The sequence below is a fragment of the Xyrauchen texanus genome, chromosome 46 (assembly GCF_025860055.1).
Source record: "Xyrauchen texanus isolate HMW12.3.18 chromosome 46, RBS_HiC_50CHRs, whole genome shotgun sequence".
In the NCBI taxonomy this organism is placed as follows: Eukaryota; Metazoa; Chordata; class Actinopteri; order Cypriniformes; family Catostomidae; genus Xyrauchen; species Xyrauchen texanus.
Genome location: NC_068321.1, coordinates 21,277,595 through 21,300,881, shown reverse-complemented (window position 1 = coordinate 21,300,881; position 23,287 = coordinate 21,277,595). Strand labels below are relative to the sequence as shown.

The following is a 23,287-nucleotide window of genomic DNA, read 5'->3' as shown; positions in this document are numbered from 1 at the left end:
CACAGTGGCACCTAAACACTAAAACACCAAAACAGTAAAACTTTTCATAGCACTGTCTCCTTAAGATGATTCGCTAACAATGTATTCCTCTTTTGTAAGTCGCATTGGACAAAAGTGTTTGCCAAATTAATAAATTTAATTTTAAATGTATGTAAACTTATGATTCAACTGTATCTACTCTGAAATGGCTTAAAATGGGTGCTTTTTATTTTCAAACAGAGGAACCATCATGTAACCATACATCCGTTGGAGCCAAAACAGATGCAAGGTAGTGAAATAAAGTGAATAAAAAGGATCAAGAGTAACATTTTAATTAATTCATTATTCATTTACAGTATGTCAATATTATTTCAATAAATAAATAAATATGCCAATAAATAACATATAAAGTACATTTCCCATTGGATTTTGATGTAGTTATTGACATTATATACAGTATATTAGGGCAGTCAATCGATATTTTTTTTTTAATCAAATTAATTACATGGTGTCATAATTAATTAATCACATTTAACCACAAATACAATATTTGCTGAGAAAGCCCCTCATATAGCAATAATTCAATATATAATGATGAAATAAGTTATCTTTAAATATTAATATATTTATTTTAAGAGCCCATATATATATATATATATATACACACATATATACACTCACCTAAAGGATTATTAGGAACACCTGTTCAATTTCTCATTAATGCAATTATCTAATCAACCAATCACATGGCAGTTGCTTCAATGCATTTAGGGGTGTGGTCCTGGTCAAGACAATCTCCTGAACTCCAAACTGAATGTCAGAATGGGAAAGAAAGGTGATTTAAGCAATTTTGAGCATGGCATGGTTGTTGGTGCCAGACGGGCCGGTCTGAGTATTTCACAATCTGCTCAGTTACTGGGATTTTCACGCACAACCATTTCTAGGGTTTACAAAGAATGGTGTGAAAAGGAAAAACATCCAGTATGCGGCAGTCCTGTGGGCTGAAAATGCCTTGTTGATGCTAGAGGTCAGAGGAGAATGGGCCGACTGATTCAAGCTGATAGAAGAGCAACTTTGCCTGAAATAACCACTCGTTACAACCGAGGTATACAGCAAAGCATTTGTGAAGCCACAACACGCACAACCTTGAGGCGCATGGGCTACAACAGCAGAAGACCCCACCGGGTACCACTCATCTTCACTACAAATAAGAAAAAGAGGCTACAATTTGCAAGAGCTCACCAAAATTGGACAGTTGAAGACTGGAAAAATGTTGCCTGGTCTGATGAGTCTCGATTTCTGTTGAGACATTCAGATGGTAGAGTCAGAATTTGGCGTAAACAGAATGAGAACATGGATCCATCATGCCTTGTTACCACTGTGCAGGCTGGTGGTGGTGGTGTAATGGTGTGGGGGATGTTTTCTTGGCACACTTTAGGCCCCTTAGTGCCAATTGGGCATCGTTTAAATGCCACGGCCTACCTGAGCATTGTTTCTGACCATGTCCATCCCTTTATGGCCACCATGTACCCATCCTCTGATGGCTACTTCCAGCAGGATAATGCACCATGTCACAAAGCTCGAATCATTTCAAATTGGTTTCTTGAACATGACAATGAGTTCACTGTACTAAAATGGCCCCCACAGTCACCAGATCTCAACCCAATAGAGCATCTTTGGGATGTGGTGGAACGGGAGCTTCGTGCCCTGGATGTGCATCCCACAAATCTCCATCAACTGCAAGATGCTATCCTATCAATATGGGCCAACATTTCTAAAGAATGCTTTCAGCACCTTGTTGAATCAATGCCACGTAGAATTAAGGCAGTTCTGAAGGCTAAAGTGGGTCAAACACAGTATTATTATGGTGTTCCTAATAATCCTTTAGGTGAGTGTATATATATATATATATATATATATATATATATATATATATATATATTAGGACTAACAATTTAACGCATTAATTCAGTGTGATTAATTTGACTAAAAATAATGCATTAAAAAAATAAATGCAATTAATCTCAATGCCCGCAATGATATGGAAGATTCCTGAGAAATGCAAGCTTGTAGTACCACCTGTTTACTCCAGAGGGCAGTAAGTGAAACTTCAGATGTATGGGCAATGTACAGTTTATACAGTGAAGAAAACAACACTTCAGTAGGCAGAACAACACAAACATGCGTTACGTTCTTGTGTTCAAAACACTTGATGGAGTGCAAATCCAAACTAATAGATCTCAAGATGTGTTCTAAGTATTAAACTATATTTAACTTGATACAGTGACCTAAAGATTGTATGTTTATGACGCAACGCACCCGAAACGCTACACAAGCATGTCTGAGGCAGGTGTAAATTGACGGGCTCTTAAACAAGCCCTCATCATAAATCTCCAACTGTTTGACAAATTCACTTGTGAAATGGATTGCTGTGAACTGTAAGCCAATGATTGACTTATGATCAATAATATGATAGTAAACAATACATTGTATTCTAAAGCCGCATTTGTATTGTCTTATAAATGATTAATGTTGTGCTGCCTACTGAAGTGTTGTTTTCTTTACCGTATAAACCACACGTTGCCAACAAGCTGAAGTTTCACTTACTGCCCTCTGGTGGTACTACAATCTTGCATTTCTCAGGAATCTTCCTTATTACGGTCCGGGGCATTGCGAATAATTGCGTTAACTGTTTTAACGCGTTATTTTTAATACAATGGATCACACTGAATTAACGTGTTAAAACAACAGCCCTAATATATATATATATAAATACTTCCAAAATAAGATGTATCTTTGTCAATCAATCAAAAGAAAAACAACAATAACATGGTGAAAATGTTATTTGAAACCAGATTTAATATATAATAAATGCCTGGACAAAGCTACGTCTTAAAGTATATTGTCGTATTTGTTTGCCCCAGGACAGCTCTCTCCAAAATTTATTTGAACAATACTGTTCAGCATGTTGAGAAGGAGAGAGAAATTGTTAAATCTAGCAGTTAGAATTTATGGAAGCAATAGATGCAGGTGAAATCCCCACAGGAGCGCAAAGACAAGCCACTGTCACGTTACACTACATTTGTTGAATTAATCACAGATAATTTAGCTCCAGGTGCAGACAGACGCCGTGCTCCCAGCATTAAACCCAGCATCCAGTGCTTACTGTAATTCTGCGCTTTCTACCCTGATGTCAGTTGAAATCAGTTTTCACTTTATGTATTTCCAACTTGGAAATAATGTGGGACTTTTTAAGCCGTAGAACATGAGATGATGTTTTGCAGAATAATCTGGCTGGTCTTTTCCACTCCTATTAAAGTAAAAAGGGACCATAAATTAAAAAAAAAAAGTTTCAGAAAAAGTAGTACTTTTGTCTTGTGCACTTTAAACAGAGTTTTTTGATATCCATACAATAGTTTTGTGTGATGAACAGACTGAAGTTTCATTTAATACTGACTGAAATCTTCCCCACCACTGAAGCTCTCAAATCTTATTAGTATACATGTGACACGTCAATACGTTTTGCTTGAGGTTTGATGTCAATTACATCAAATCATTAGTTTTTGTGTGTATCGTCACCGATTGTCATTTATGTAAAACTTGCTGCAACGTGTCTTGAATTGTTATAGTTAAAAGTATGCAAACAATTGGCAAATTAACTTCCTTTTATTTTCACAAATTAACGAAAGCCATTAAGCTAACAACATGTGGGTGAATAAACAATGACATAAATTTCTTTTTTGGGTGAATTATTCCTTTAAGAAAGTAAACAGCTTAAATTTGCATCTCATGTTTTACTTTAGGCCTACAGTATATGTCCAGTTCCACTTTCATCACCTAAAAAAATCCTTAGGAAAACTGATGTACACTGTACTCCAATAGGTTAGAACTTTTTACAGATTTTGCTGTTTCAGAAGACAATTGGTACTTTAATTCACCAAAGTGGCATTCAACTGATCACAAAGTATAGTCAGGACAGTACAGATGTAAAAAACAGCACCATCACTATTTGAAATCAAATCTATTGTAGAAAGGCCACATTCCCAGCAGCCAACACTCCAACACCTTATCCTACAGTAATCATACTAAATTGCTAATTTGGTACTAGAAAATCACTTGCCATTGTATCAAACACAGTTGAAAGCTATTTGGTTCATTAAATGAAGCTTAACATTGTGTTTGTTTTTGAGTTGAAGTTGAGTACGCAATAGACTATGGTCTTAAGGTCAATATTAGGTCAAAAATGGCAAATAGAAACAGCTTTCTCTAGAAACTCATCAGTCAATCATTGTTTTGAGGAATGAAGGCTATACAATTCTTGAAAATGCCAAAAAAAACAAAAAAAAACAGAAGATGTCATACAAAGGTGTACAAACACTACAGTCTTCAAAGGAAAACTGGCCTCAGCTGACAGCTTCATTGAATTCTACCCGCTCAACACCAGTTTCATGTACAACAGTAAAGAGAAGACTCAGGGGTGCAGGACTTATGAGAAGAATTTTAAAGAAAAAGCCACTTTTGAAATAAAAAAGAAAAAAGAAAAGGCTAGCGTAGGCAAAGAAACACCGACATTGGACAACAGATAATTGGAAAAGAGTGTTATGGATCTTAACCCCATTGATCTTTTGTGGGATCAGCTAGACTGTGAGGTGTGTGAGAAGTGCCCGACAAGACAGCCACATATATGTCAAGTGCTACAGAAAGTGTAGGGTGATAGTAAGTGTAGTAATTTTTATCATTATTAATGTGCTGACTATACATTGTGATCAGCTGAATGCCAATTTGGTGAATAAAAGTACCAATTTCTTTACATAAGAGCGAAATCTGTACATTATTCATAACTTTTGACCACCAATGTGTCCAACCAATGCTTCTGCCACTAAAACACACAATAATTCCTTCAATATAACTTGTGCTGATCAAATGCCAGTATGTATGAGTCAAAATGGTCTTTGAGGAAGGTCATCTGTTTGATGTTTGGGATGTTTTGGCCCTAATCGTTGTTGTGCTTAATTCAACAAAGTGATAGAAAAGGCTGAGACAACTAAGGTAAGCGAGCAGTTGCCTTCCAATGTCACCATCTGTTATTTATACAGTTACCGCCTCCTGCGGGACACAGGGAAAGGCCACATATTGCAGGAAAAAAAAACATAAATCTATCACTTCAACTCGTTATCTTTTTAAAATCAGCGGACCCAGGCTCCCTTCTCAGGGGAATGGCGCTGCCAGGGAAAGTTTGCGACAGACCAATAATTCATCTTGCTCCCATCAAAAATATATAAATAAATAAATACATATATAAAATGTAATAAAATTAAACAAATGAAAGATACAGGGAGATTAATGATTACAGTATTATATATATATATATGTATAAAACTGCATTTCACTGGCCTTTGTACTGCACTCTACACAATGACAATAAGGTTGAATCTAATCTAATATATACAATTTTACAATTAACCATTTATTTAAATGTCAGCTTTTTAACTTTAGCTTTGGTTAAGGTTAAACTACGATTTAACATTACTTAGAGGGTCAGTTCACCGAAAAATTAAAAAGTTCATTTCCTCCATTTGGTTGTTCCAAACATGTAAGACTTTTCTTTTGTGTGGAACAAAAATTTCCGATAGTTTCAGTCGCTATTCACTTTTATTGTATGAAAAATTATGCAATGAATATGAATGTGACAGGCTAACATCCTGCCTAAAACCTTTGTGTGTTCCATGGAAGAGAGAAAGTCATACTGGTTTGGAACTACATGAGGGTTAGTAAATGATGACAGAATTTAAATTTTGGTGGTGAACTATCACTTTAATGTTGTATTTATTTTCTTTTTAACACATTTTCATTTTGTTCACAAAATTGTATTTGAGATGCATTGGAGAAATGACACTGAAGAACGGTCAGCAGTTTTAGGTCTTAATTATTCAGCTTTGATTACGCATACTGAACAGAATGCCCTGCCGTGTCCAAAAATTTTACATATATTAACTCTATGTTTTGCATATTCAGCTGTTCAACTATAGCATTCACTGAATAGCTTGAGGTTTAATTAAATAAAGGTTTGTCCCAATCGTCCAAGCGAACATGCAAGACATAAAAAAAAATAGAAGGCAGACATATGGACTAATTGTAATACAGTCCTGTTTGTTCTAATCTGTCTTTGCCTCCAATGAGACTGTTGTTGCCATTTCTGCTTGTGTACACCACATCAAATTCAGTCTTCAGACAGGGCACGGTGCCTGATCTCAAATCAGCCAAAGTGTGTTCCTCACAACCTGTTCCTGTACACTCACCTGCCAAGTCTTCCACCGTAGTGCCAGCAGTTTCTGGACATCTTCACGCTCGGTTTCACAGGCAGTCTTCGCCCTGCGCACACAAAAGAGAAGAAATAAGAATGATAGTTACGTTACAATTACAAACCAATTGGATGCTGCTTGTTTCGAGTCTCCAAATCTGGTAATGTTAACTCTAAAGAGGGCTTTGGAAATGCAAGAAGACTTAAACAAAGCCTTTGTTAAAAATGAATGAAAGTGGCACTGGAAGCCAACCTCACTGTGTTCAACTGGTTAAAGGAATAGTTCACCCAACAAATGTGAAGCCTTAAATTTTTTGCTCATCTTCTTGTAGTTTAAAACCTGTATGCTGTAAATTTTTCAGTGGAACACTAAAGTAGACATTTTTGAAGAATATAGAATTTAACGTTTCTACACCAGCTGGTTTGCATGCACATTCTTAGACCGATTGTACTAAATAAGCCAACATGTGTAGTCACGTTAACTCCTTAAAGGGACAGATCACCCAAAAATCTCTCTCATCATTTACTCACAGATGTGTATGACTTTTTCTTCTGCTGAACACAAACAAACATTTTAGAAGAAATTCTCAGCTCTGTAGGTCCATACAATGCAAGTGGATGGTGGCCAGACCTTTGAAGCTCCAAAAATCACATAAAGACCACATAAAAGTAATCCACAAGACTCCAGTGGTAAAATCCATGTCTTCAGAAGTGATATGATAGGTGTTTGTGAGAAACAGAGCAATAATTGAGTCCTTTTTTGTAAATCTCCACTTTCATATTCTTTCAAATTTTGAAAGTGAAAGTAATGTGGAGATTTATGAAAAAAATATTCTTCTTAAAATCTTTGTTTGTGTACTGCAGAAGAAAGAAAGCCACACATTTGGGATGGCATTAGGGTGAGTAAAAGATGAGAGAATTAAACATTTTGGATGAACTATCCCTTAAAATGTTTCCTTTTTCAGGGTAAAGTCATAAACAGTTTAACCCTTAAATGCATGGTCATTTTCCCCAAACACTCTTACATATTCATGTCTTTATAGACCCGTATGTACAAAATTCCCAGATAGTGTAACATTTCTAAAATATTTTCAAAACAATAAATTATATTTTGATATATTTAGATTTTTCATAAAATGAAAGAGATAATGCAACAAAACAAGAACAGGATTAATTACTTTCACACTGAAATGTCATGAGATGCAACTGGCTGTCAAACACATATTCAGCTACAAATAACACATAATCTACACACGTGTCATGTATGTGTAACTTATGTGTAGCTTATGTGTATATTATGTGTATTTTCCCAGGCACTTGTTGAGTCTAAATAGATGCACAACTTACAGTCTTTTAGTACAACACCCAAATGACAATAGTCTTCATGTGTTGTACTTGTTACAAGTTTACTTTGATGTTGATTCAAGGCAATCGCTGAAACATTAGTGCCACATTGAGTAAGAAGTAACATGAATATTACATATGTGTACATGCATATAAAATACTGATAATTCACCATTGTTGATAGTTCATTGTAGCACAGATAGTCAATGTGATATGGCATTTATTTGTATGAATATATTACTAAATTTTTCTTGTAATACACAAATAAACAAAAATAATATATTTTCCTCACATAGCTTTAGAAGACGTGGAATACAGCGTGCAGGTCACAGAGACCGATATCATCTATCCCCATTCACATTCATCATCATGTCTATTCTCATGGAGCATAATTGGTGTTTTTTGTCCTTTTTGGAGCTTGACACACGCGGGCACTTTGTAAAAGTCGTACGGATAGAGCTTTGTAAAGATTCATGCATACAAGGTGACATAAGGATGAGTAAATAATGACAACATTTAGTTTTTGGTGTAAACTTTTTGGGGTTAATTATTGATGATGAGTGATGGCGGTGTGCACGCACGTAGCGGCTGAACCGGCTCTGATGAAAACTGGAGAAAAAAATGCTCTTGTTTATTGTTTATTATGTTTGTGAAGTGTGCCTTGTTTTGTCTGTAATCGTGCACTGCAGACCAGGTAAATCGCCATTTCATTCCACGGTAAATTGGCTGGAATGACAATAAAACTTGAAACTATTCTTTACATTTTTACAGCAGAAGCAACATATTTATGAACATTATAATGTAGGCACCTATTGTATAAATTAGTATCAGATAACACTACGTACTGTCTTAAAACTGACTGGCTAGGCACAGTTTTCTGAACACAGGAGTTGACGAAGGTGCCACTGTTGCTTAAGCAGAAATATTTCTGATCCTCACATTTCTCGTGTCTCAGTGGCTTTGGTAAGTCGATGATGGGATTTTCTCTACAGTTTGCAAAGAGATATTTTTGGACATGCAGAGAATACTCTACCAAATTTAGTCAATTCCAATTTTTGTCTATTCAGTTAAATCAATGGTTTTACTAAAACAAATTACAGTTTGCATAAGGTGGTGATTTCTGTGCTTTAAAATGTGTGTAATTTTCATCACATGTAACCACTCCAAGTGAACGATTACATATTTTTATTAAACCCAGCGGTGGTGTGAGTTCGACTAAACTCAAACTGAAGCTGAAAAAGAAAATGCACTTGAGTTTGCACACACACACACACACACACACATATATATAGTATATTAGAATCAGAATGAGCTTTATTGCCAAATATGCAAAAAAAATCTTGTGAGACAAACATTACAATAACAAGACAGAGACAGAGATCAATAGAATTAAAATTAAAAGATGAATACAAATAAAATGAATATACATAGAAAATATAAGTATATATAGAAATACACAATAAGACAAAAACTGTATATATATATATATATATATATATATATATATATATATATATATATATATATATATATATCTATGTATATACACGTATATACAAATACAAATCGGTTATAAACAGATAGTGCAAGGGAAAGTAATGCAGAGGAGGAAGGATGTGTTGGATAAATATAAATAGACTAAGCTGTTTCTTGCACATAATTATTGCACAGTTTTAACTGTTCATTAGATGGATGGCATGAGGGAAAAAAGCTGTTCTTGTGCCTGACGGTTCTGGTGCTCAGTGCTCTGTAATGCCGGCAAGAAGGTATCAGTTCAAAAATGTAGTGGGCTGGGTGAGTGGGGTCCAGAGTGATTTTTACAGCCATTTTCCTCACTCTGGATGTGTACAGTTCTTGAAAGGAGGGCAGGGGGTAACCAATAATCCACTCAGCAGTCCAAACTGTCCTTTGTAGTCTTCTGATATCCAATTTTGTAGCTGAACCAAACCAGACAGTTCTGGAGGTGTAGAGGATAGGCTCAATGGCTGCTGAGTAGAACTGTATCAGAAAAGCCTGTGGCAGGTTGAACTTCCTCAACTGGTGAAGGAAATACAACCATGTTGATCTCCCACTTCAGGCCCTTTGAGATGGTAGAGCCCAGGAACCTGAATGATTGAATGTTGGGGTGTTCCTCCTGAAGTCCACAATCATCTCCACTTTTGAGCATGCTCAATTCCAGGTTTTTTTGACTGCACCAGACAGCCAGCTATTCAACCTCTATTCTGTAAGCATCCTGGATGAGGCTGATGACAGTAGTGTCATTTGCAAACTTTAGGAGCTTGACAGAAGGGTCCAGGCATTTTTGTACAGGGAGAAGAGTAGGGGGGAAAGCACACATACCTGGCGGGCACCAGTGCTGATCATACAGGTGCTGGAAAGTAAGTGCAGTGTAGTTATAGCGGGAAGACTAGCAGCTGTACATCATCACATCGCTAGCTAGGTAACTCCATGTAGTCATTGACGGTCTGACGATAAGTCTGCTCATAATCTATCACATTGCAGTTTCAGTGTGCTAACACGGCAAACATTAACAGCTTCTATGTCCATCGAAGACTTGGTTAGGCTCCACGACGAGTCAATAACCACTCAGGATATGGATTTGATCCCATACGCCTTACCTCACATTCAGGATCAAACAGCTCCTTGGCGCAGCGAGCATCTGCATTCACAGGAGTCTCAAAGGGATCGCTGCCCCCTGGGAAGGATTTTAGAAATGCTTGCTGCATCAACCTCGATCTCTCTATGCCTCAGGTGAATCAGCTTGCTCTTGACATACTGGGATCCGCACCTTCCCTTCCTCACGATTTAGCCATCTTCTCAACTCTCTGCCCCTGCTTCAAAAACTACGCCCCGTAAGCATGCTGATAAATCCGGAACCCCAGTCATATCACAGTCATGCCGGAAACTTCCCTAAGGCGAAGCCACAGCATCAACGTCAATCGGAATACATGACCCAGTGCTCGAAGCTGTGAGATCCATCGCCAAGTCGGTTAAAATCATAGATTCCAGACTTTTACTCCTCGAATCCTCTCAACCTTCAATTTCTTCAGCTTCAGCACAAACCGCCCCTCAACCTGTAGCTATTTTAGCTAGCCCTTCCCACATGCACGCTGCTCCCAATTTCTCTCTGGCAAGCTCCTCCCCCACTCACACGTCAGGTAGGTGTTTTGTTTCACCTGCTACAGCAATGGTCTTGCCAGTGCTCAGAGCTCAAATCATCAAAGGTAAAGACGTTCATTTAGCGTCTCTTTTGCTTCCCTACCCCGCATGTGATCTTCGAATCGTAGACTGCGGGGATGTGTCAGTGGCCCTCAAGTCTTCAGATCCCAGATTTTAACGCAGCCTTCCCTTTCAGAATTCGTCATCGCGTTTGGTGTTTATAGATATATTCTCTGCAGCGCTTTCCCTGAGCACAGGGAAGAATTACATTTATTAATTAGACTGCTACCTCACATTGATCACCAATTTCAATCAGCAATATGGCAGTACGCTCTTCTACGAATATCATAAATCATTCTCAGCTAAATCTGCCATGTACATTTCCCAGTTTAATCAAAAAATGAACTGGTCCATCTCTGACACAGAGTTGCTAATCAGACATTTTGGGGGGCACCGAGCACTCACTTGGTCTGAAATGTGCCCAAAAATGTTATCTGCAGCCTTCATCCAAGACATTTTGTTAACGGCATGCCCATTTGTAACAATTTTTATGAAACTGTGTGTGCATTTCCTTTTTTTCCACATATTTGTAGTTTCAGCAAGGACCTGCATCCGAAACCCATGTGTCCACAATTCATTCGCAAAATCAAACTCAAGGACAAGGAAAAAATCTAACTCATCAAGGCAAAAACAATACCCCTCTGTCATAAATGCCATAAGTCAAGGCAAGCACAGCGCAGCTTATCCTTTCACAAGGTATTACACCAGTGGTTCCGAACCCTGGTCCTGGAGTACCCCAAACACTGCACATTTTGGATGTCTCCCTTATTTAACACTACTACTAATGAGCTGATGAGTTGAATCAGGTGTTGGATAAGGGAGATATCCAAAACATGCAGGGTTGGGGGTACTCCAGGACCAGTGTTAGAAACCACTGTATTACACAACCATGCAAGGGATATTGAGTATTTCATGCAAGTGTCAATTCTAGATATTCACATTTCTTTTTTCTCTTCTCCAGAATGAATGCCTAACATGAGACCTGGTTTGTAACTGACTGAATCTTCTCTTTTGGGGGTAGTCTTTTACTTTTTCTCTTTTGGGGTAATCTCCTTGCCCCTGCCTCCTATCTCCGGCAGGATATGACGGTTCCGAGTTCAACTTCTTCGGATCGCCAGACGGGGCTTACGCCAAAGAGAGATATTACATTTCTGTTATATATTCATAAAATAAATGTCATCTTAAATTTCACTCAAGTCCGCGAGTCTTCCTGATAGAAGTGAATTTTCCCAGCCTCACTAACTGCTGGTGATCACCTGACAGATAGAGGTGGGAATAGATAGTTGGTTTAATTTAGTCCAGAGAATAGCTGGGATGATGGTGTTGAAAGCCGAAATGAATTCCACAAAAATGATTCTTGAATATGTCTCTGGTCTGTTCAGATGTTGCAGAACAGCATGTTGACTGCATCATCCAAAGACCTGTTTGTAATATATATATATATATATATATATATATGAACACACACCATGTATAAATACTGTATATGCTTCATTACACGTTTCACAGCAGTTCAGAGGTTAAATGTCCACTATAAGGCACTAAAAGCAATTCAAATGTTCTCCAAACAGATTAAGTTTTGTTATAAAAAGCTAACTTCCTTAAAAGCAAATGTGATATGAAAAACTAAAATTATAATATCATTAAGGCAATGTCCACACTAATACGTTTTCATTTGAAAACATATTTTTCTCTACATTTTGGCCTTCTGTCCACATTGAGACGGCATTTTTGACAAAACATATTTTCAGAAACGCTCTCCCAGGTGGATACATTTGAAAACACTGTCTTTGCGTTGTACTGTGGACATGGAAAATAGAGATATCTGAAAATGATGACGTTTTTGTTGTAATGTAACTAGATTATTGTAATGCATTACTTGGTGGATGTCCTACAGGTTTAATAAATAAACTTCAGTTGGTTCAAAATGCAGCAGCGAGAGTGCTAACTAGAACCAAGAAATATGATCACATTTTATCGCCGTTACATTGGCTACCTGTTAAGTTTCTTATTAATTTTTAAATTCTGTTAATTACTTACAAAGCTTTGAAAGGTCTAGCTCTGCTTCCATGGCGAATAAGACAGAGACAGAGGATCCCTCCTCCCTCCCAGGTTTTGGCACCACTGTAACAGTATAATGTATCCTCACAGCCCGGCCCCTCCCTCCTCAGTGACTTTCAGTCCACAGTGACTTTCTGTCACGCTATAATCCATTGCGCTCATCATGATCGCAACACTCCGGCCTGTTAACTATACTGAAAATATCAAAATCCACAATTGAAGGGAGATCATTTTCATATTTGGCTCCTAAACTATTGAATAGTCTTCCTAGCAAGGTCAGAACTCAGACACACTCTCTCAGTTTAAGTCTAGACTAAAGAATTATCTATTCAATCAAGTATATACCTAATTTATCCCTCAATTCATAGCTATGCTGCTTTATTTAGGTCTGGAAGAACCAAAAACACTTCTCTTATTCTTTAAACCTGCTTTAAATTGAATAGCATCTACACTAATGTTATTCTATTTCTTTCCCTAGTTCATTTCTTTTCCAAGTTCTGCGAACACTTAGTCATCATTATCGTTGTCATCGTAAGGGCCACCGTCCAATTACCGCATGTAGCAAATGCCACATCATAGCGACAAACAGCTTTCATTCATCCCAGTTAAAGCCAAAATAGGGTCATTATAATATAAAAATGTTTTCTCACTGTTATAATTTAGAATAAAAGGTATTTTTTTGTGGTACATTTATGACTTCTGTGTGTCATTGATATGTAAACGTGGGCAGTCATATGTTACTGTTTCGAGGTTTCTGAAACCATAAATCCAAAGATGAGTCATTTATGCAGGTTAGTTTCAGTTTTTGCACTTGGGAAGAAGCTTTGTGTTCGTAAAGTTACAATATTATTCAATAGATGATTTCTTTAAACACAAAAGATCAAGGGAAATGTGATTCCTCATGATATGACACTTTTAACAACATATCTGATTGGAAGCTGAATGTTGCCATCTACCAGGAATCAAAAAAATCTTGCAGAGAGTTCTGAAGCACAGTGTTTCAGTTGCTTTCCCACAATCTACCTTTCCAGCCCACACACTTCCACTTCCTTTGGCTGCTACCGGCAGCATTAAACCTGACCAAAGCAATATGTTTTCCTTCACGCTCCTCAGGCTGGTTTTGACGCACTCTGCTTTGGAGCTCTTTTATCTTTAAACTGCTGCTCTGCTGAGATTAAAACACCAACAGCGATCATACGAGTGCAAATGTTGAGTATTTTCACTGCTTCCAGTATAGCACCACAGTGAACTTGTTTGATCAGCTCTGTTAACTTATCTACCTTATTTTTTCTCTCTTTGTTTTCATTGCAGCTAGGTCCATCCTACAGGTCCCCAAGGGTGTAACTCTTTTCTGACTTGAAGCCGCGGGGTCAGTCCGCACCACCCTCAATGAAAAAACCATAAATGCAGATGGCCTTTAAATCAATGACCCGAGGACACTCTGGAAAAAAATGCAGAAAGGAGAAGGAAGACTAGAGCATCTGACAAAATAAATATATATATATATATATATATATATATATATATATATATATATATATATATATATATATATATATATATATATATATGTGTATATATAGTGTATATATTTTTTTTTTATAAATATATATTTGTTTTATGTATTTAATTTTTTCAGATACCTGTGACTGCAAATCCAGTCTTCCTTCTCCTCTCTGCATTTATCTCCAGAGTGTCCTTAGGTCATTGATTTAAAGGCCATCTGCATTTATGGTTTTTTCATTGAGGGTGGTATATATATATATATATATATATATATATATATATATATATATATATTGGCCAAAAATATATGAAACCTATTACAAATATATGTTGTAAACAGCATGGTTGAAAGAAAGTGGAAAATATATTGTGTTTAAACCTTCAAATTGCAAAATATACAGTCATTTGAATAAAGCAAATTTTTTCAATCCAAATACATTTTGTATTTTTTATATATATATATATATATATATATATATATATATATATATATTGCCATGTTCACAAACAGGCACTGCACTTAAAGAGTACAGCTGATCCATTTGTCTTTTTCGAATGGTAAATCTATCAGTGTCTGGGTCACACAACGAGGGAAAATAATGATGACCCTATGGGAGACTTAATGAGGCATCATGTAAAGGTAGAGGAGCTATGATATGAGGAAAGTCAATCATAAATCATATGTCAGCTCATATAGCATATTTTGTGCAGAGATAGTGTACCTTTACTTCAGTCTAAATGGTCTCTCAATGGTCTTTGATGTCTAATAAGTCTACTTTCATCTTCATTTTGTTGTCTACTACATTCACTACATTCTTAACTTTGTAAGAGTAGTGATGTCGTCCAAACAGGACATTTGTTTTAAAGGCAGAGCAAGTCATTGCAGTTTTATGAAAGGTTACAAAGACAAAAGATCATTTCAGTTAGCCATAAATGCACATTACATACTTTAAGAAGTAATTTTTATAAGTTTGTTTTTTCACCCCGTTTATTCAGTCAGACTTGACCAGTTCCACTTTGCTTGGCTAAACTGATTTAATTTGCTTTTGCTGTACATTTCTGTTGTTAATGCACTGACGGAGCATGCTGATCATTAAAGAACATTAAAACGGAATTAAAAGAAAGAACCCCAGATGCTTTTAATTTGGTCCAGTCACATTCACACTGTGATAATTTTAGATTATAATTAATCAATATTAAAAGTTATTTTATTAAGGGTGCAGTAATTGTAATTAATAGATTGTCATGCATATACATTAATTCCATAATGGTAATTAGGAAGTGCTCTGGATTGCTGATTACATGCCAGTACAACATATGTCAGCTCAGGACCTCTAAAAACAGTCTGTAATAAGAATTGCAATAGGACACCATCAGTCTTTAGATGGTATGCCACCTAAAAAAAAAATTCTTAAACCAGCCTAAGAAGGTTTGCTTGTCTTAACTGGTCTCCCAGCCTCGTCAGGCTGGTCTGTTTTAAGATAGATTTCAGGTACTTGTAAGCTAGTCAGGTTAGGAGACCACCTTAAACCAGCTGAGATCATCTTAAACCCCCTTAAACCAGCTAAGGCCAACAAACTATTTTACCAGCTTATGCTGTTTTTCAGGTGTTTTTCTATGTAAACATATCCTAGACAGACATCTTTGACCACTGCGCCGCATCTTGCTGTTTTTTCAACATCTTGCGCAAGAGCATCACATTTTTTAGACACAGATTAAGGTTAAAAACGTGTCTCGAGACACCTGTGTTCTGTTCTATTAAGTGTTGTGTATATCTATGTTTTAACATATCCGAGAAAAATGTGCAGTCATAGTGTATGCTTGAATTAACATCTCAAAATAGCCTGAGCTATGTGTTGCCACTTTTCCATGCCAAATGAACGTTAAAGGAAAATTCCGGGTTCAACACAAAGTTAAGCTCAATCGATGGCATTTGTGGCATAATACTGATTACCACAAAAATTATTTTTGACTTGCCCCTCCTTTTCTTTACAAAACACAAAAATCTTAGAATGGAAGTTAATGGGGCCAATCCGTAAACGTTAAAATACTCACTATTTCCAAAGTATAGCCACAAGTGTGTTAACATGATTTTTGTGTGATAAAATCACTTACTAACCTTTTCTGTGTAAAGTATTGAGTTTTTACAAAATAATTATTGTGAGTGCTTTTATAAAATTATAAGCTTTAGATTTGTGCCTTTAAACGTACCAAAAATTTGCCCCATTTACTTCCATTGTAAGTGACTCCCCGATTTTTGCATTTTAAATTTTTTGTGACGAGTCGAAATTTGCTTTTAATCAACTTTCTGCCACAAATGTCCGATTGATCATATCTTAATCGTAATATTCTTTTAACAGCATCAGTGGTGGTAACCCATATAAAACCTATAGTTTTATACTGATCTAAAATCAGTTTGTGCTATCAAAACCTGTCCTTTAGAACCTTCAAGAAACCGCAAAGCTGATTTCAAATCAGCATTAGAGAAAGGTGGCTTTTTCCAATGACATATCATCATGTTAATGGCCTTGACAGATGGTGTGTGAATACCCCGATCGATACCATTCCACACCTCTTAACCTTCAGTAGTGCAAAGCAAGACCCAGAGAAAATGAGGCTATTGATCAGAGCAGTAGAGCAGAGTAGGAAGACGCATGCTGCATGCAAGTAACAGGCTAACTGCTGCATGGGCACTTCCACTAACATATTAACTGGCAGTCTCAACCGGTGTTTACCAATGCCGGAACTTAGCAATGCAAGATTCGTAATGAAATTGCAAGTTTCAAAATAACCCACTGCATAAAAACAGCAAATGCTATATAGAGATATTTAATAAGTCTTTATGCTTTAAAGGTGCTTACACAGAATGTGTGTTTGAGTCCGTCTACATGTTTTTTCTATGTAAACATTGACCATTGCGCTGTCTCACTGGTATTTTTTTATTTTTAGCTTCTCGCACAGGAGCATCATGCTTTTTTTACATAACGTGTCAAGTTAAAAAGAACTTCATCTCTTAAATCTGTGTCTAAAGACACTTGCATTCTGTTCTATTTTTTGTACTGTTTTTACAGAATGCATTCGGTCTGAACAGCCCCTAATACTGTCTTTTTTTGCAGCTCACAGCAGTTAGCCAAGTTGCATGATTAATTAGCCATGCTAGTTAGCCAGTTAATTTGATAGAAAGGGTTTATTGGTGATTTACACTCCACAGAGCTGCACATCCTTTAATTTATGCTGGTTCTATAATTGGCTTGAGTCCTACCTCAAGATAAGATAGGGTTTGGTGCCAGATTTTGACCTGTTCAACTACCACAAGGTGAAGTTGCTCTGAAGCTAAAATAAGAAGATTCTTTGCTAGTAAAGGCTAGGAGTAGCTAGTAAAGGCTACGAGAAGAAACCGCATGAACATAGTGGATAACATGACATACAACACATGCCTCATTGTGGTTAAAGATCTCCTGTTGTGTTCCACAGGGGGAAACAACAAAAAAATTAAGATTCATACAGATTTGAAAGAATATGGAACATGGTGAGTAAATGGTAACACAATTGTCAGTTTTTTGTAAAATATTCATTTAACCAGACAATTCTTCTTTCTCCATAGCCATACAAAACGTAGCTTGAGAATCTGGTCAAACAGTATGGTCTTACTTTCAGGTACATTTTGCAGGGCACTTGTGGTTCAACCGGGTAGACCAGCACTAAACCGCTTCTAATGGAAAGGCTGCTCTTTTCAGGAGGGTAGTCTGTGCTTGACCCAAACAACTGAGCGAAACCCTATCCATCATTGGGATTTATAAAGTCCTAAGACCTGTCCTTGATCTTGTAGCACAACAATCCAAATATCCTGCTGTGGTGAGTGCTGATCAGTGCCACAGTCCGAGAGATTAACGGCTCTGGGTGTGTCTTAGCTTCAGTTCCCAAACGACTGACACTGAAGAACAAACATTGGAGTGAGCCCTTCAGCTCCAAAATCTCAATCAACGTATTGCACAAAGTCAGGAAGTTGGCATCTCTACAGAGCTGTATGCGCAAAAAGGGCCCTGTGATTCATTTTTCTTAAGAGGATTTGGCATATCAGCTAAAAGCAGAGAGCTCATTACAGGTATCCGTGGAGTTGATGGCTGAGTTAAATTGAAGCATGCTGACATCATGCCAAAAAGCAAAATCTAGACACTACAGCACAACACGAGTACGGCAGTTTAGCTGAGGTTTTAATCATATGTGTTAAGTCTCAAATAACTCACCTTCTCAAAAATCTTGCAACACTAGCATGACAGTAGATCATAGCTTGTGGTTTTAGTAGAAGATAGATATTCTTACATTCTCATCTGAAATTAATGTGGCTGCTTTACAATTACTCATTTGGCAGACACTTCTGTCCAAAGTGACCTACAGTGCATTCAAGGTAAATGTTTGATCAGTTTGTGCATTCCATGAGAATTAAACCCACAACCTTGTGGTTGTTAATACATTGTTTTTTTCCAAAGCAACCAACAGTGCATTCAAGGTATACATTTTGTGATTTTGTGTATTCTTGCATATTCGAACCCGCAACCTTGCGGTTGATAGTGGCGTATTCTTTAAAAAAGCAGGCTACAGCACATTCAGTGTTTGCATTTTATTTGTTTATTCCATGTGCATTAAACTCACAACCTTGGGATTGACAGTCCCATGTTCTTTTTCAAAGAAACCTAAAGTGTATTCAAGGTCTATGTTTCAGTTTCAGTTTATGAGTTTATTCCCATGGAAACAAACCCATGCCCTTATGGCTCATAAAGCCATTTTCTTTTCCAAATCGACCAATAGCACAATCAAGATACAAGTTTTATTTCAGTCTAAAGTAGTCCCTGGGACATTCACATCCTTGTGTTTGATAGTGCCATGTTATTTTCCAAAGCAACTAACAGCACATTCAAGTTACATGTTTTATCAGTTTATAAGATTATTCCCTGGGGATCAAACCTACAATCTAGTGGCTGAAAGTGCCATGATCTGCTAGTTGAGCTACAGGGTCACATAATTAATTGAATATTTGTTATCATTTCTAAGATTCAGATTTTGTTGATACATTCATTTGCTTAAATATATGTATCAATAAGGGACATTAACATTTATCCAAAGAACAGTCATGGACAGGCAAGGATCTGTCTGCAAAGTAAAATTAAGCATCAGCAAAGCTGGAGCAATTGCTCATGTGCACTGAACGAACTTGTCAGTTCATTTAAAGCATGATTGATACCGGTAACTCTCTCCATCCGGCTTACTTGTAACACAGATGAAGATAATCCTTATCTCTTGTGGTAATGCTGATGGAAATGACAACAATTAATATGGGAGGGGAGCAGCATTGTAGATCGCCATCCGCAGAAAGAAAAAAAAGGTAAATAATCTAATAAATTTGATGACACAGCAGAGTGCTATAGAAGTCACTTACTACTTTCTTTATTCTGTTTTTCTCTAGAATGAAGGGCGAACAAAGAGCCAGACGATGAGGCGGTGAGAAGCAGCCTGCCAGCCCCATTATGTAGAGCAAAAATGTCCTTTTATTCCTAACTTAAAGAGATAGTTCTCCCAAAAAATGTTATTTCTGTCATTATTTACTGAAACTAATTTTGTTTCAAACCCATGTGACTTTCTGGCACAAGTAAATGTAAGGCAGAATGTTATCCTCATCTACAAAAAAAAAAAAGATGCAATGAATGTGAATGTGTAAATTTTTGAGTTGCACAAAAGGAAAGAAAGTCAGGTTTTAGAACATTAAAGGAAGGGATTTTCATTTTGCTGTGAACTATCACTTTTACTATCACTTTGTAGACTCTCAAATCATCGATTTACTTACTTAAAACCCATTTATCTCTCTTGGGTTCTCTTTGCACAATATTTCTGAACTAGGTAAAATGACAGTTTGATAATGATGGTGGATAGGTGCATCCGTCATGCTTCAGCAGTCATGGCCACCTTCCTTTGGAAGATGAAGTATCAGATGAGCAGAATCTTAGTGCCCTCTGGAAATGACCCTGAGTCAGTCTAGACTGAAATACCCTCTTCGGTAGCATCAAGCGTTCTCCCACAGTAGATGCTTCTACATCATCCAATCACAAGCCCATCAGAGCAGAAAAGCTTCATGACAACATTGATACCATGACAACACAGACACCAACCCTTCTTGCCAGTAAACATAGGCCAAGCTGAGCATCGGGCGACTATCAACTGTGCATGAGTCAAACATGCATGCCTATTGCACACTATGGGCAATAAAAGAGCCAAGAGACCCTATCATGCAGTAATTCTGACTAGTAGGGATGGAGCCAGAGGTAAAAGCAACAAAGAGAGAGGGGGTCAATGTTTTCAAGTTAAATTTGCCATTTACTGGGCCACATAGGATCATTCTACATTTGTGAAGGAGTTACTCTGATAGATGGCCATAGGCCGTATCTATTTGCGTAAGAGCCTCTGCCCTTGGCTCATAGATCAGTCAAGCGGCCTGTGCTTGTTCTGTACCCTCTGTAATGGATGACTGCGGTGGGAAGCTATGCAGGTGCACCTTAAGAAACCCAAGGCCCTAAACTGGGGAATATGCCACAACAGGAAATAGGCAGGTTATAAATATTAAGTTGAAACTGTACATCTTCCACTATGAAAGCAAACTTCTAGTTGCATGTGTTTGAGAGGTTGAATGCGATCGTAGATATTATAAGGGGAGTAAACTGAAAATACATACTTTACACATTTACGCATATGCAGATGCGAGCCCTTGGTTGACACACGGTCCGGTTGAACATACATAACATTCATTACTGTGGTGGTAATAAACCTCAGTACATAAGGGGGCGATAGAGGTGCCTTAAAAAGTCTGTGACTTTTGAACTCACAGTAGAAGTGGACAGTTAACACAAATGTCCACTATAGCACCCCTTGAGGCAACATTGAGAATGCAACATGTACTTGCGGTGTGATATAAATTGTGGTCTGACAAACTTTGGAATGCAACTATGCACAAAATTAGCTTACATAGCTAGGAACACCTGCGTTTGTGTACTTGTGTAGAGTATGTGTCTGCCTTTGCAGTTAAAAGAGCCAATTGGTTTTTGATAAAAGCCATCTAGCGCATGTTTACATAGAAAAACATTTTTAAAAAAATCATGAAGATGGATGCAAAAATGCAATTGGTGTGATTGGCCCCTTACTGTTAAAAGAGCCTTTTTGCTTGTGCATTAGCTGGATAAGCCTTCAGTTATAGTACATATATATATATATATATAAAAAACACACTGATCAGCGACAACATTAAAACCACTGAACGGTGACATGTATTACATTTATTATCTCATTACAAAGGCACCTGTCAAGGGATGGGATGGATTAGACAGCATGTGAACTGTCAGTTCTTGAATTCCATGTGTTGGAAGAAGGAAAAATGGGCAAGCGTAAGGAGTTGAGTGACTTTGACAAGGGTCAAATTGTCATGGCTTGTGGGATCTTCACATTATGCAGTGGTTAGTACCTACCAAAAGTTGTCCAAGGAAGGTAAATTGGTGAACCGGCAACAGGGTCATGGTCACCCAAAGCTCACTGATGTGCGTGGGAAGCGAAGGCTAGCCCGTCTGCTCTGATTACACAGAAGAGCTACTATAGCACAAATTGCTGAAAAACTTTATGATGGCAATGATAGAAAGGTGTCAGAACACACAGTGCATTACATCTTGCTGCGGATGGGGCTGCATAGCCACAGACCGGTCAGAGTGCCCATGCTGACCCCTGTTCACCACCGAAAGCGTCGACAATGGGCACGTGAGCGTCAGAACTGAAACATGGAGCAATAGAAGAGGTGGCCTGGTCTGATAAATCACACTTTCTTTCAGATCATGTGGACGGCTGGGTGCGTGTTTGTAATTTACCTGGGGAACAGATGGCAGCAGGATGCACCATGGGAAGAAGGCAGAGGCAGTGTGATGCTATAGGCCTTGGGTTCTGACATTCATGTAGATGTTACTTTGACACGTACCACCTACCTAAAGATTGTTGAGAGTATGTAAACCCCTTCATGGCTACCGTATTCCCTGTAGTGGCCTTTTTTAGCAGGATAATGTGCCCTGCCACACTGCAAAAATTGATTAGGAATGGTTTGAGGAAAATTCAAATAGTTCAAGGTGTTGACTTGACCTCCAAATTCCCCAGATCTCAACCCGATTGAGCATCAATGGGATATGCTGGACCAACAATTCCGATCCATGGAGTTCCCACCTTGCAACTTACAGGACTTACAGGATCTGCTGTTAATGTCTTGGTGACAGATGTAACAGTACTCCTTCAGAGGTCATGTGGAGTCCATGCCTCGATGGGTCAGAGCTGTTTTAAGTGGCACGAGGGGGACCTACATGATATTGAGGCTGATCGATGTATGTATTATAGCGGCCTGGGGACGTTCGCAATATGGCCAAGCTAATGAATTTGCCTTTAAGGTATAATTCACACACACAAAAAAATACAATCGGTCAGTCTTAGTCACCATTCACTTTTATTGCATCCTTTTTTTCTCCATATAATTAAAGTGAATGGTGACTGAGGCTCCAAAAAGTGATATCCTTTTGTGTGTTCCACAGAAGAAAGGAGTTCATATGGTTTGGAACAACATGATGAAGGTCACAGAGGGTGAGAAAATTGATGATAGAATTAACATTTTGAGATGAACTATCCCTTTAAGAAAGAAAAGGGGATTGCATGCAAGTGACTGAAGAGAGTGAAAAAAATAAAGAGTGGGCAAGTAAACACACAAGCAGTAGAGGAGAAGGAGGTTTGAAATATATGGAGAGTAATAGAGGTGTTCAGAAAAAAGAGGGGAGAGAACGGATAGTGAAAGAGAGCAGGTATTTT

General features: G+C 37.6%; 1 protein-coding gene across 3 annotated transcripts in view; it reads right to left on the bottom strand.

The window, feature by feature from the left end:
* The window catches only part of lrrc4ca (leucine rich repeat containing 4C, genome duplicate a), an 83,806-nt gene that overhangs the window by 24,481 nt on the left and 36,038 nt on the right, over positions 1 to 23,287 (bottom strand). For 2 of the 3 annotated variants that reach the window (XM_052119235.1, XM_052119236.1), the window contains exon 2: positions 6,279 to 6,351. The exons of the other annotated variant lie outside the window; for it this stretch is intronic. The gene's annotated coding sequence lies outside the window, so the exon portion shown is untranslated. The remainder of the gene's footprint in view (positions 1 to 6,278; positions 6,352 to 23,287) is intronic. 3 annotated transcript variants of the gene reach the window in all.